The sequence below is a fragment of the Capra hircus genome, chromosome 4, assembly GCF_001704415.2.
Source record: "Capra hircus breed San Clemente chromosome 4, ASM170441v1, whole genome shotgun sequence".
Lineage (NCBI taxonomy): Eukaryota > Metazoa > Chordata > Mammalia > Artiodactyla > Bovidae > Capra > Capra hircus.
Genome location: NC_030811.1, coordinates 110,582,756 through 110,598,676, shown reverse-complemented (window position 1 = coordinate 110,598,676; position 15,921 = coordinate 110,582,756). Strand labels below are relative to the sequence as shown.

At 40.7% G+C, this 15,921-nt stretch overlaps 1 protein-coding gene across 3 annotated transcripts in view; it reads right to left on the bottom strand.

Annotated features, from left to right (window-relative positions):
- CDK6 (cyclin dependent kinase 6) overlaps positions 1–15,921 on the bottom strand; it is a 265,385-nt gene that overhangs the window by 79,897 nt on the left and 169,567 nt on the right. The gene's annotated exons all lie outside the window — the stretch shown is intronic.

Sequence of the window (15,921 nt, the reverse complement as noted above, 5' to 3'; positions counted from 1 at the left end):
CACCATGTGGAAAATCATCCAAAGGGAGGGATTCCCACACGGGAAGAACCCCGTTTTATCCCGAGCGGTGTAATAACAGATAGAGCAAACACAACAAAATATTTCTGCAACACTGAAAGGTGAGGAAATCATATCATTCAGGTTCTGGATTTATAAGAGCAAATAGGGGTTTAAGGGCTTCTTTTTAGCAGAAATTCTATGGACGTCTGAATTGCAGATATATTCTTTCTTGTCAGGTAAGGAACTCAATACCGCATCTACTACATAAGCATTTTACATTATTCAGATTCCTTCTATCATTACTCTGTCTTACCTAATTGTACTTTCATTGATGTCTATCTAACTTTCCTGAAGTTCTGTTTATTTACGTTGATGCTATAGAACTTAATGCATCAAGACTGCAGCAGAAATTTTTTTTGGGAAAAAAAAAATGGTTGCCATCAATTGCCTTCTTTCCTTATATACACACTCCTCTCATTAAAGACTGGAGTTTAATTCACCGTCCCTTCTCTCTGAGGTGGTGACTTGCTTGACCAACAGAATATAATGGAAGTGACATCTGAGACTACCAAAGCTAGGTTATAGGAAGACTGATTACCCCGAGCCTTTTTGAATGTTTGCTCTGAAGATGCTTCCTTTTGGAAACCAGCTGCTATGCAACGAGCAGACCACAGAGATGTCCCAGCCGACAGCCTCATCTGAGCTCTCAGCTGAAAGACCATGTGAGTGAGCCATCTTGGACACTGCAGCCTGACCAGTCACCCCAACAGATCACTGTGGCTCCTGCCAGCATGACAGGGAGCAGAAAACTGCTCAGCTGAGTCCCACCAACTCAGGATTCTGACTGACAATGAAATACATGGCCTAGTCACACATGAGACTGCATCACTGGCTTTCAACCCTGGCCGTGTACCAGGATCATCCAGGGGGTGTCTAGAAAAACTCATGTTGTCTGGGCCTTATCCTGCCCCTAACTTAATTAGATATCCATGGGTGGGGGCTCTGGAGTTCTTTTTTTTTTTCTCTTCCTCCTCTTTTTTTTTTTTTTCCTTTTGGTTAAACTTCATTAGGTAACCCTAACCCTTGGCCAGGTTTGAGCACCACTCAATTATACAAAACGTATCTTCCAGCTCTTGCCTCTGTGTTTTTGGATGACACTGTTCTAGTCTGACAAACTCTACTTTCTCCTCCACAGGCTGAAATTCCGCTTCTCCTACAAAGTTCAGCTTTGATATCATCACCTCTGTGGACCCACCGCCACCGAGAAACCATACCTTGTAATGTAGCTCTCGCAGAGTGGGACACAACTGAAGCGACTTAGCATATAACGTAGTTCACAACATGGGTCATTCCTGGGGCCGTGGACCTGCTTTCACCCACCTTTATGTCTATCACTGCCCATCATAGTATTTAGCGTGTCACAACTGTGTTTCAACAAATACCAAACTGATGATTTCAAGGCAATCATTCCTAGAAGATAAGTGGGAAAGATTCAATCCCCAAAGAGAAGGTACTCACTGCCTTTGTTAAGAAAAGTGTCTGATTCTGGGCTCCAGTGTCTAGTTACATAATTTATCTCTGTATTACTAATATTTCTAGCTGGAGGAACACTTCCCTGTTTCTCTAGTACACTGTAAACCAAGGTGTGCAGGGGCAAACGGACCATGAAGTCCAGGGGTTTCCAGATAGACACAGATATTGTGATATTACAGATTTATCTTCTCACTTCAGTCTGAAATAGAGTCAAACGTATGAGATGAAAAGTTTAATCTGAATACAGCATTGTTTAACGCTGTTTAAAGAGGCTGTGATTTCTGACTGATTACTCGTTCTAAAACATTTTAGTATAACTATCCTCACCTTCAGTACTTTAATCAGTGATACTTATTACGATCACCAAATAAATGTTTAGACAGCTAAAATAATAAGAAAAATATCAATACATTTAAGAAGTTCCTTTCATTTCCTTTTAAAATTTAGTTACCACTCAAAACGGGTAATGCATTTTTATCAAAAGCTTTAAAAAATGTCTATTAATAATAACCATTTGACCATTCTCTTTTATTCTATTAATGCTAGATTAATTACATTAATGGATTTCCCAATATTGTACCACCCTTCTCTTCTTGGAATAAATCATTCCTAGTCATGGTTTATTATTCTTTTATTTGACTCGGATTCTATTTGCTAATATTTATTTAGGACACTAACTTACACTGATGAATGAGACTAATCTACAGTTTTCTTTTTGTGTGTAATTTTTCATGTTTAGTGTTAGGGATATATGCAAACTGTCCATCCTTTTCTATATTCTGGAATATTATAAACAGCATACGAATAATCAGTTCCTTGACAGGATGCACTTGTAAAACCGCCTGGATCTGGATCTTTCCAAGCAGCATGTTTCTAACAGTCTCATGACTTTCTTCTTGGTAATTAGTCTGTTCAGGTTTCAACGTTGTTTTGAGTCAGTTTTGGTAATGATAAGGAATTTCCCTATGAATATCCTTAATCTCGATTTTAAAATATATTGGCTTAAATTTATACAGTATTTCTTGTTCATTATTTTCATCTCACTTAATTTTTTGGTTTTCTGAGAAAGAAAATATAATTTTTTTCCTCTTTATATCAGTCAGGGTTATTAACAGTTTAGCTACATTATTTATTAAAAAACTGACTTTAAAATGTCTTCTCATTTTGGGAGGCTTACTGTTTTATAATTTATTGACTTCTACTTTTATCTTTTTAAATCCTCCCTCCTAATTTCTTTGTTTTCTAAAATTTATTTCTGAGTTGAAACCTGGATAATTTATTTTCACTTTTGATTAATGATAGAACATTTAGTTATATATTATTAAATAAACCTCCCTCATTTTTGTTCAGCTTTAAATAATACATAATTTATCTTTAATTTTCTCTTTAAGAATAATCTAGTATGAAGAATTATTTAGAAAAGAGTTTTAAAATTTCCATATTATCAGATATTTATGGTTAACTGTTAATTGCTGGATTATTTAATTGCTAGTGCGATGGACGTGAGTCTGAGTGAACTCCGGGAGTTGGTGATGGACAGGGAGGCCTGGCGTGCTGCGATTCATGGGGTCGCAAAGAGCCGGACACGATTGAGCGACTGAACTGAACTGAACTGAGTGCTATTACATCACAGCCAGAGAATGCAACCTGTGGAATGTCTATCCTTTATGACTATGCATTTTACTGGCTTTTGTTTCATAGGATGTAAGAAGAGTACTCTCTTTTAAGTGTAAAGTTCTTTATTAATTAGTTTGCCTCACACAGATCCTTACTTATATTCTTCTATACTGTGTCAAACTGAAAGATAATTGAGTCTGTGCTTTCCTTCCCCCAGAATCTCCTTGTCTTTCTAAGGGTTTCTGCCTTATACACCCTGGCTTTATGTTTTAATATATGAAATTAATTACAACAAAACATTATTCAGATAGTAAACATTTGGGTGATAGTAGACATAGAGTACAAAACAAACACACAAGTGCTTCTAAGTCAGTTACAAAATATAATGGAAAAAGGATCGCACTCACACGGTAACAAAAACATGTGAAACACCGAGGAATTTAAAAAAGCAAGATCTGCATTTAAAAAATGATGTCCTATTATTGAAGAATATAAAATAAAAACGAAATAAATGGTGAAAAAGCGATATCATAAAGATAATTATCATTCCTGCATTTAACACAAAAAAGTAAGACAATCCAGTGATGTGGGGGAGTAACTTTGATAGTTAGGTGCCTCTGGCGGAATAACACTTAAGAAGAGCCGAAAACAGTTTGAGAAATTAGGATGAGGGTGATTTGTTCTTTGTCACCAAAATACACTCTGAAGTGAAGTGAAATTTGCTCAGCTGGGTCCGACTCTTTGCAACCCCATGGACTATATAGTCCATGGAATTCTCTAGGCCAGAATACTGGTGCAGGTTTCCAGTCCCTTCTCCAGGAGATCTTCCCAACCCAGGGATCCAACCTAGGTCTCCCACATTACAGGCGGATTCTTTACCATCTGAGTCACTAGGGAAGCAGGTACAGCAAATAAAACAGTAGGTGCTAACAGATTAAAAAATGAATAAAGTTCAGAAAGAGAATGAGATATTTATAAGGTGATATTTACAAGATATTTATAAGATGTTCTGATAGGTAGGCTGAGTTTCATCTCAGAGAGAGAAAATACACTTCAACAGGTGAAAGCAAGACAACTGGCCGTTCATTTGGAAGAAAAATAAGTTTGATCCCTACTTTATACCATGCATAAGAAGAAAGAAGCAGAGCTAGAAAAATGTATTAGAAGAAAACAGAAGAGGACCTTGGGATGTGGAGGCCTTTCTCATCATGATGGGTAATCTAGAAGCCTGAAATGAAAAGATTCACAGATCCAGCTATTTAAAACTGAAATCCTCTTCAGCAAACACTGTAAATAAAGGCAAAGGGTGAATGACAACCAGGGAGAAAACACCTAAAACAAATTATATCAATAAGACAATACAAAAGAAAAAGGGATAAAAAACATGAAAAAATTCTAAAGAAAAAACTAGAAAAGATCCTCAATCTCACTGAAAGAAAGAAAAGAAAGAAAGGAAAATGAATGAAAGAAAAGGAAGAAGGGAGAGAGAGGAAGGAAGGCTAACACAATAAGATAATACAACAATATGCAATCAAGTAATATAATCAGAGAGCATCGTTTTTGCCTGATGGGCAGAAGGGACAGAATACCACTATTCAGAGTTGGCCATGGGATGGAAGGAAGGAAGGAACCCTGTATGTTTTCAATTGCAAACTGGCACAACCTTTTTAAAGGACAATCTGACAGTATCTATAAAATTAATAGTGCCTATGTCTCTGAACCAGAGTTCCATCTGTGGGAATTTATCCTATAGAAATACTCAGACTAGTATACAAAGAGGTATGTGCAAGGATGTTTACTCCACGATAATTCCCAATAGGAGAATATTATTCAGTCATCAAGAAAGATGAGTTAGCTGTCATCCTGCTCATTCCTGTTCACATAAAAAGATATTCATGATACACTGTTAAGTGAACAGGGAAGCTTTGAAGCAGCGCAAAATATTTTTCAATTTTTATTAAAGATTATGTGTGGGTGTAAACAGTCACTTATGCATACAAAAATGCCTGCCAGGATTGTATGCACAGACACCTAGCTTTAAGGGGACAGCTGTCATGGAGGGATGGCAGCAAGGGAGGTGGAAAGCAGGAGAGAAAGGAGGGGCTGGATGACAATCTCAGAGGCACAAGGCCAGTCAGCTGCTGTCGGTAAGCACATTTTATAGCTGAGAAAACAATCTTGGAGAGCCTGGGTAATTTAGCCAGAGTCAGGGAGCTGCCACGTGGGATTCTCCTGGGCACTGATTTCAACCCCACAGTCCTTCCTCAGCATCCAACCTGGCCCCCTTCTTTCAGCACTCCAAACATCCACACATCAGCAGGCAAATATACAGGTTGCAATTAAAGAACTGAAAGAAAAGGATTTTAAATTTTCTTTGAAATATTTTAACATGAACTTAAAAAAAAAATCTCAAAAATGCAGCTATCCTTTGGAGTTAAGTGATTTTCTCTAAAAAAAAAGTTAAAGAAAAAGGCTTCACTTTTAACTTCAAAATTCAGTTTGAAACCACAACAGTGCTCTGCATGGTACAAATGTATTCACCAAATTACCATTTGATAACTTCAATGAAAGCTAAGATTTAAAAATCTCTTTATTATCTCTTAGAGATTTTTAATTGGGCTATGTTTAAATCATTGTAACAAGGTGAGAGGAATTAGATTCATTCACTGGGTTTATGTTTATACTCTTTTTGAACCATCAGCATTTATCTAAAGAGATATCTTTTGGGTTAATCCTTATAGAATTCAAATGCATGAATGCCAAAAGAGTATGAACTATACATTTCTAGTTGATTCTCCAATAAAATAACCCCAATGCTGTCCAGAGCCTACATTTAAAATAATAAATGACTGCCTTTTGCAATAGACATAAATCTAACAATTATTCCCTATTTATATAACATTAGCTCATGTATCAAGTAAGCTTCCCTAGTTTTACTTTGCTAATACACGTGGCCATTCCATTTTCTGACCCACAGTCCTTCAATCCTCACTTTAAGTCACTGTAATTTTAAAATATCTGAAATGATGACAATTTCTATAATTTCACGAGAACAAATTGTAACAAATTTCCCTGACATTAAAGTATAAATTCTGTTTCCTAAGGAACTATTACAGTTCTGTACCTCTAAAAACTGCTGATGGAAGACTGCCTCACTTAAAACCAGTTTAAGTCACAGGAAAGCAGATTTACTAATTTTTAATAGAAAGTTTTATAAACAATGGACAAAACGGATAAAAAAATGTTTCAAGGATTTAGTGCATGAAGTAACATAGAACATTTTCAATAATATAATCAATTAATTTCTACCCACATATTCTCTCAGTTTAATAATTCTACATACCCTTAAAAACAAAATATAGTGGTCAGTTAAAAGACAGGCTGTATAAACAATGAGTACAATGTATAAAGATCAACATTTAGAAATCTAAGACAAAGGTGGCTTCTAATGGTAACAATGACGTTGTCTACTAAGCAAAGATAACAATAGAACTATGGACAGAGTTTGGTGGTTGCAGCCAGCTGGAACCCAAGCAAATATGATGTTTATTACAATCACTACATGTATTAACAGCCTCTAGAGGTGCTAGATGGATTTGGCAATAGGAGGGGGAGCGGAAGATGAGGGGAGTTCAAGGATATTTACACAAGTGGATGTATCTGTTTAAACTGCTTTGATCTCTATTCACAATTTTGTGAAACAGTTCAGTACAGTATAAGATAAAATAGAGCCAAGGCCAACTCTGACTCAAAGTACATGTCAGAGTAAAGCATTCTTACTTAATATTAGATTTTACAGTCTTTAATTCATGTACCCTTTCACCAAGATCCAGAAAACCTTAGCAGATGTTCTCTGAGTCACCCCTAATCTATGGCTACGTGCTTAGAGAGCATCAAAGCACGGTAAGTACGTCGTGCTGGGCCATATTCCCTTTGCCTCTCTGCATGGGGGCCCCATTCTTGGGAGGTGGACCTGTGTGGACCATTTGCCTTCAGCTTCTTATTGGGTTTGGCCAATGGGAAGCCAAGGCAGGAGTTCAGAGAGAAGAACAGTGAGGCTGGATCTTTAACCCCTTGATTTCCTCTCAGCAAGGTGGTTCAGAGCTGGCAGGGCTGTCATTACAAAGTCAATGTCCTTCCCAGGCAGCCCACCCCACCCAACTCCAGTTAACTGCTCCCCATCACCCTTCAAGCCTGGGAATGAATGGTAACAGCTTGATGCAAGAAAGACTCAAGTTCATGCCATCCACTGGGCTTCCCCTAAACCCACTTCTTTGTAGATCTTGTCTCTGTAAACAAACCTTCCTTGAATTGTCTTATTTTGAGTCTGCCATCTATTTCCTGTTGGGACCTGACTAATACATCCAGTTTGCTGATGAAGAAACTAGTGTGGGTGGCGACTTTTTCTCGGCTTTCTTATCTGTCATAGAGGATATTTAGACTGGATGACTTGTATAGGGACCTCTGTTAGCATTCTAAGAGGTCTTAAATGATGTAGCAATGGTAATGACTTAAAAAATCCATATACTGTATAGAACTAAGACATCCTTGCCTGCTCTTTGGTTTAGTAAGTACTTGTTGGGGGGAACAGTGTGGTGATTCTTCTGGGGCCAATTTCAGTAAGTCTCCAATGTAAAGTTCTGTAGCAATTTCTGAGAAATAAGGATAAAATCCTTAGAAAAACTCAGGATTTTTATACTGTCCAAGTGAAGGCTTTCTAAGTTGTTCTCTAAGCCATTTATCTTCTTCACACCAGTATAAAACTTCGTGTTGTGAAGTTGTTTAGTCGCTAAGTCGTGTCCGACTCTTTGTGACTCCATGGACGGTAGCCCGCCAGGCTCCTCTGTCCATGGGATTCTCCTGGCAAGAATACTGAAGTGGGTTGCCATGCCCTTCTCCAGGGAATTTTCCCAACAAAGGGATCGAACCCATGGCTCCTGCTCTGGCAGGTGGGTTCTTTACCACTGAGTCTCCAGAGAAGCCCATAAAACTCTCTAGTATGTCTGTTTCTTCCCTCCAAAAGACATCCACGCTTTTGCAAAGTGAACATTAAAATTTGTGGTAATTTCACTGACTTTTCCTAAAGGGTCTCAAAATTCAGTTCTTTAAAATCATACATTTAATTTAAGAGACTATAAACCATCAGAATTTTAATTCTTTCTGGCCCAGTCTTGTCACTGTAAGGCCAATTAAATGGGAAGCATTAAAAGAGTACAATGCCAATAAAAGTTAACATACAAAGTACTTTCAACAAATAATAACAGAATCATCTCCACTAGACACATTTATAACCTAAGGGCCAGAAAAAGATGTTCTGGTGTATGACAAAAAAAATGGCTGAAGTCTACACAAAAATGTTCTCTGATTCTGGGAACTGAGCCAACAACAATCACGGCCTCTGTTGCACATCTGCTACCCGCAGGAAGGCTGCCTGTCCTTCCAGAACCCTAGCTGTCCAGATTCACTGGGGACCAGCTGGTGGAGACCACCTCTGGCTCCCGTGTAAATGTACTAGCTTCCAACTACCTGGTCACTGCTTCTGTGGTTCTCTCTGTGGCATATTCTGTCCTTGAGTCTCTGCTGATCTGAATGTTCACAGATCACTTCCTCCAGGAAGCCTTTCTTGATCTCCTAGCTGGGGCTGGTTGCTCTCCCCTGAGTTTGCATTGCGTTGTCATAGCTCCGATTTTCCATTAGAGTCATTCCATTCGTCGGCCACACTGTATATAGAGTGTCAATGCACGGAAGGTGCTCACTTATTATCTGATGACTGGACACGTGAAAGAACCACAGGGAACTAACTCCTGGGGTCAGTCTTCTACCCTGGAGAATATAGGGACAACAATGCCTAAAACAACTGAGGACCTCTGAGTAATTCTGCATTTCTATTTATTTATTAAATTAAAATTTTTTTGGTTGTATCATGCAGCATGTGGGATCTTAGTTACCTGATTAGGGATCAAACCTGCATCCCACCCCCCACCCCCACCCCTCTGCAACAGACACATGTAGTCATAACCACTGGGAAGCCCCACTAACCGTGTATTTTTTAAAAAGGAATTGTATCTGTGGAGGGAGGTGGGCTGAACCTCATTTGATTCTGAGAATGTGTCAGAAAACTCAAAGGGCAATGGCACAGGGAAGAGCTGAGCCCAAGGTGAAGGGAATCTTTGGAGAAGAGGAGCTCTGTAGATAGAGACCTGTGTCCTGTGTCCGAGGGGGACAGGGACCCACTGAAGGATGAATGAAGGGGAGTTCAAGGATCCAGGCTCTGACCTTTCATGATATCAGTGACAGTGAAGTTGCTCAGTCGTGTCTGACTCTTGGCGACCCCATAGACTGTACCCTACCATGCTCCTCCGTCCAGGGGATTTTCTAGGCTAGAGTACTGGAGTGGGGTGCCATTTCCTTGGCACTGACCATCTCTTTCTAAGCCTTATGCCTCTCTCCCATTTTGCTCATGTCTAAGCAAATTTACTTTAAAAAGGTGTTATTCTAGACATCAAGTCTTTAAAGGTCCAAGTGAACTTCAGTTCATCATTGAGTGTGCACTCTAGGAGAGCTACCCTGTTATCCTAGACAGGGTGGGTCACAATCAGAAGAGCAGCAAGTCAAATCAGCTGGCTGAAGGAGAACTTGGGGTGGGGTCCCAGGGACTTTCCAGTAACCCCTTGGCCATCTCTTTCCCAATCAGTCCCTGAAACAATTGTTTTCTGGACAGGGAAACTTGGCGTGCTGTAGTCCACGGGATCACAGTCAGACACGACTGAGCAACAACAAGGATATTCTTGGACAATTGCTTTCCTAATGTGAAGCACAACTCCTGGGGGAGCATCATAATGGATGACCCTCAAGTCCACATGGTATCCAGAATTCTGACACACATGTCCAGCTGTTTCCTGGACATCACCACTTAGTGCTCCCATGTTAAGTCACTTCAGCTGTGTCCAACTCTTTGCAACCCCATGGACTGTAGCTCGCCAAGCTCCTCTGTCCATGGGATTCTCCAGGCAAGAATACTGGAGTAGGTTGCCACGGCCTGCTCCAGGGGATCTTCCCAACCCAGGGATCCAAATCGGGGAAGCCCCTGGTACTCCCATAGGTATTTCAATTCCAAAATGCACACAGTCTTTTCTCTTAGATTCCCTCTCTCTGCAAGTAAAGTCACCAGCCGCCCAGGTTCCTTCCCACACAGCCCCGCTCTCAATCAAGCCACCAGACCCTGACAGTTGCACCACGAACTGCTACAGGTCACAGCAGCTTCCTAAGGGGTCTTCTCCCACTAGGTTTTCTCCTACTCTGGCTTCTCTTCTGTATCTATAGCTGTGCTCACTCCATTCCTCTTTAAAATCCTTCCACCATTCTTGAGAGCTTTCAGGGTCAAGTTCAAGTTCAACTTCATGATCTGGCTCCCACCCTCTCTCTGGCTTTATCGCCTGTTCCTCCTTCATGGGAAAGCTTCCTCCACCCGTTCAGAGGCTTTATGGTTGTACAAACATGCGTGCTATGTCATGCGTGCCTTGTGGCCTTCTCATAGATTGAAACCCTTTCTCTGGAAGTTCTCTCTCTCGTGACTCCATTCTTAATTCCTGTGAGCCTTGCCCTGCCTGGTCCTGCCCAATTACATGGAAAAGCAGCGCTTATCACACTGTATTCCATTCACCACGTACTCACTGCCTGTGCTGCGTTTAGTCACTCAGTCACGTCAGACTCTTTGTGACACCATGGACTGGGGCCAACCAGGCTTCTCTGTCAGTGCAGATTCTCCAGGCAAGAATACAGCACTGGGTTGCCATGCCCTCCTCCAGGGGATCTTCCCAACCCAGGGATCGAACCTAGGTCTCCCACACTGCAGGCGATTTTTTACCATCTGAGGGTAGAGGCTGTTCCTAAGTGGACTTCTCACCCTCAGGACCTGACAAAGCATTGTGCATGTGAGGTTTCTTTTTTTTTTTTTAATGTATGTTCCACTTGTCTGGTGCTTCTGATTAAAATGTATCACTCCCTTCAACCTACCCCCACACCAATAGGAATGCTAAGACAACTACTCTCTTTCTTTCATTCAATCATTTTTTGGGGGGAAACTTTTTTACTATTTGACTTTTCAAATATGAAAAATAGTATGTACTGTATATTTAAAGCATAAAGAATAATAAACTAAAAACCTAAGGAACTATATAAAAAAAAAATGTATGTTTCAAAAATGCAAGGGTAGCCAGAAGACAGCAGAATGAATGGAGGGTTCCAGGGTTAGAAGGGATACCTAGGGCAGATGAAGGGGTTTCTAATATAGTAGAAATTTATAGGGCTTCCCTGGTGGCTCACTGGCAAACAATCCTCCTGCCAATGCAGGAGACACAGGTTTGATCCCTGATCCAGGGAGATCCCGCATGCTGAGAAGCAACTAAGCCCGTGGGCCGCAACTATTGAGCCCGTGTTCCAGAGCCCACAAACGGCGACTGCTGAGTCTATACGCTGCGGCTACTGAAGCCCGAGCACCCTAGGGCCCACGCTGCCTAGAGGAGCCCGTGCTCTGCAGTAAGAGAAGCTCGAGCACCACAACCAGAGAGGGGCCCCTGCTTGCCGCAACCAGAGAAAGCCTGCAAAAAGCAAAGAAGACCCAGCACAGCCAAAAATAAATAAATAAAATTATAAAAAAAAAAAAAAGAAATTTACAGACTGTGGTCATGTCCCCATGCCCACACGCGGCATCCTTAGAGTCCACCAGCATTATCTCTAATCAACAGATGACTTTTTAATAAAGTATGAGGACCATTTTATTTTTGGAAAGTGAAGTTTTAACATGCCTGAAGGGCCCATGTTTTCCTTCAGGCCGTATTGTTTAAATTTCATCCTGAACTTGTGAAACTTAAAATAGTTACTACTCGCTAAATGTCTTATTATGTTTCAAGCAACAAACGCACTCTCTTTTTAGAAGTACAGTATAGTGTAGTTTTGATTTTGACACTGAACAATCACACACTTGATCTCTCTCCGCCTTCACCATAGAAACCAAGCAAATATTTGTAGACATTCCTTCAACCTTCACAGATAAGTAGAAATGAAAATTATTCTGCACACAGGATATGGCAGGCTGTAGAGCTCATCGTTTCCTTTTAAAGGTTGCTTTAACACTTAAGAAAATCTATATGCTTTGGGAAGCCTCATCACCACTCAGACTTGAAAGTAAACTTACAAATTGACTTTTTATGATGAAAACAGCTGCATGTCTCTTTAAGTCCACACCTTCTTCCTCCTTGGTGACCACGTTCACTCTTAATACAGGCTGCATGTAAAACTATTACATGAACACTTGTAGGTTATTTGGTCAGTGCAAGCGACAAGGGAAACGGATGCACAGTTTTAGGACCTAAGTTTGGGCTCAAACATTCTTCAACATCTTAAAATCTGTGGGCTCTACTTTCCTTAAATGGGAAGGGTGTGGATTTTCTGAGCTGGAAGGTACTACACCAAGGTACAACTCATTCTGAAAAAACCACTCTGCCCAAAGTTTGTACTGACACACTTTCATCTAGAAGGTTCACAGAGATGCATGCTAACTAACTAGTCTGGGCAACCGGCAGTAAACGTAAGGTCTTCAGAGGACTCCAGAGTTCCCATTATATTTTGTGCTTTCGCTATTAAAGGCAAGAACTAAAGAAAATATGCTCCCAAAGCTTAGGATGTTTCATGCCGTTTGTTTAGCAAGATTAAAACTGCAAACAAAAAAGGAGAAGGCCCCACTGCAGGGGACTCAGATTGCACCATTAGGAATTCTGGTTAGAAAGAAGGAAGTATGCTGACAAGAAGAACTGTTAAACAGCAGATGGATCATTGTGGGATTTTGTGTTATTTTGTGATCTCTTCTCTTAAAAGCTTTCACTTTTATCCCATCTGGGGGGTAAAGAAGCAGGTTAGGGAAGGAGGGAATGAAAACATTCGTGGAGCACAGAAGATGTCAAGTCCTGTGCCAGACGGACTTCACCTGTCTGCTTGGAGCATCTGCAGGTTAGTGGTATGAAGTCAGTATCCGTGACTCTATTTTTAAAGATAAGGAAGCTGAGACTCCAGAAATTAAGCAACTTGTCCAAGACCCAATCAACTAGTAAATGGTACAAGCAAGATTTGGAACAAGGTTTATCTGACTCAGGTTGACTCTCCTCAGTGTAGAGACGGAATAACCTTGGGTCTTTTCGTTGTTTGCTTTTTGGTCTTATGCATAATTATGACTTTAAACGTCTGTATTTGTAAAACAATCACTTCTGGGGATTCCCCGGTGGTCCAATAGTTAGGACTTGGTGCTTTCTACTGCCATGGGCCGATTCCATCCCTGGTCAGGGAACTAAGATCCTGTAAGCCAGGTTGCACAGTCAAAAACAAAAGTAACAAGCACAAAAGCAAAACAAAACACTCCCCTCCCCAAACAATCATCTCCATAACAAAAGGCATGTTTCCCCCACCACAGACCCCCTCCCCAGGTTAATGATATCCCAAGAACAAAAGAAATGTCCCCCACCCTCCTGCCCCTCCCTCACCCAGGGAACTGCTATCCCAAAGGATTTCACCAAGATGTCACCAGTTGGGGGTTCATGATCGTGGATGGAGGGTCGGGAAGGTGTCCCTACCCACGATGCTCTGGTGCGGTGTGATCACCAAAGGCAAGTTCTCTATGTCCTCCCAGAACATTCCTTCTCTGGGGACCACGGCAAAGACCTTCCCCTGAAACTTGTTCTCCTTCTGCATTCCCTGTCTCTGCAAATGAAAGCCCCATCTAACCAGTTCCCCAAGCTAGACTCTGTGGCAGACTCACTCTCATCCATTTATGCCAACACAGCTGAACAGGGTGCCTTCTTAACTTGATAACATAGCGAAATGCACAGACCGCTAGGGCTGAGGAAACCAGAGAATGGAAAATACAGTTTGGACAGCCTGGATACCACCACCCACTGTTTCATTCACATCACTGGGCATACAATATTTTCAGATTTGAAGGTTCAGTGTAAGTGCATGGACATAACATTGTTCTGGATTTTACGGTCTGATTTCCAAATTACTAACAAAGAGCAAAGACGGATGGGTAGCATGTGCCCTTTATTTCCCCTTTCTTGCCTATGCTTAAAGAAGTTTTAGTATCTTTGCATCTTCTCTGCGAGGAGGGGAAGGAAAGGATCACCAAAAGGGAGGATAGTTCTGCTCTTTAAACACTTTTAAAATACAGAATTTATTTGCTCTTGATGAGCTGCAAGGCTTCTCTTAAAATTGTCTCCGTTTCTAGGAAGAACCACACTAATACCAAGGACTCACCAGTATTTCTAGGTACATCCGCCATCAGGAGAGAGAGACATGTGTGAACATAAAAACCAGCGGAAGGCTTCTCACCTATGCTCAGGAGCTCACGCTGCACATGTGTTCGGGGCAGTGTGGTTGCTGCATGCAAAGATGACTTGAAAGGAAAAGTAACTCTCCAGTTGGGGTATAACTTGGCTTTTACCTCAGAGCTAATTCAAAGAAAGATGACTTTTCCATTTATAAACATTTCAAAGAATGCTGCTGCTTTCTAGAAATCTGTGGCAGGTAAGCTTCTTTTATCCTTGAAACTGTCAGGGCTTTGATAAATGGCCTAAGAAGTGGTAACAGTGATACCTAAGGAAACATGCAGAATACATAAAAATTTTAACTATTCTTTTTTTTAAAATTTAATTAATTTAATTATTCTTTAGCCATTGAAAAGCAATCTTAAATCACCATTTTAGCTGCTTAATATATTGAGGGCCCTGATATATGGAAAAAAGAAAAGCAAGGCCATAAATTTCAGAGTTTTATTGAGATATATCAATTACTTCTACCTTTTGGTTTACAGTTTACGGGCTGATGTTCCAAGTCTGTGTCATCCCTTGGCATCTAATTAAACCTGGAACAACATATACTAGATTTGTGTAAGACGTATATGCTGTATATATGGAATCTAGAAAGATGGTACTAATGAGCCGATCGGCAGAGCAGCAATGGAGACGCATACACGAAGACTCGTGGACACGGTGGAGGAAGGAGAGGGTGGGATGGATTGAGAGAGCAGCCTGGAAATACACACTTTATCACATGTGAAACAGACAGCCGATGGGAATTTGCTGTATGACTTGGGGAACTCAAATCAGGCTCTGTGACAACCTACATGGGTAGGATGGGGTGGGAGATGGGAGGGAGGTTCAAGAGAGAGGGGACAGATGTATACCTATGGCTGATTCATGCTGATGTACGGCAGAAACCAACACAGTACTGTAAAGCAATTATCCCCCAAATAAAAATAAATGAACTAAAAAAAGAAATATATGCTGGTTTTCCAAACGTTGTTTACGGGTGAAGTTTCTGTGCAAAAAAGAGGGTAAGATATAAACTCAAGGAGGAAACAAAGTTGATAGCTAAAAGGTAGAGTGTGTCTTTGATACAATTCAATTTGTTTTATGTCAAAATGTATTTGTCTTCCCCAGAAAGCCTTAGAATAATTTCTATAATAAAGTTAATTTCATTAAAAAAAAAAAAAAGATGCCTCTGGTGAAGCCTTCCAGAACATTCTGAGAGGCTACTGGCTCTACACTCCACACCTCTCTTATAGCCCCGGCTGAGGTGTGATATGACCACAGGAAACTGTTTGCATCTCCATCACCCCGACAAGACTCAGTGGCAGCACTGGACCTTAATCACCTTTGGATCTCCAAAGCCTGGCCCAGTGTCTGGCACACACCAGGCATTCAATGACTGTGTTAGATGTAA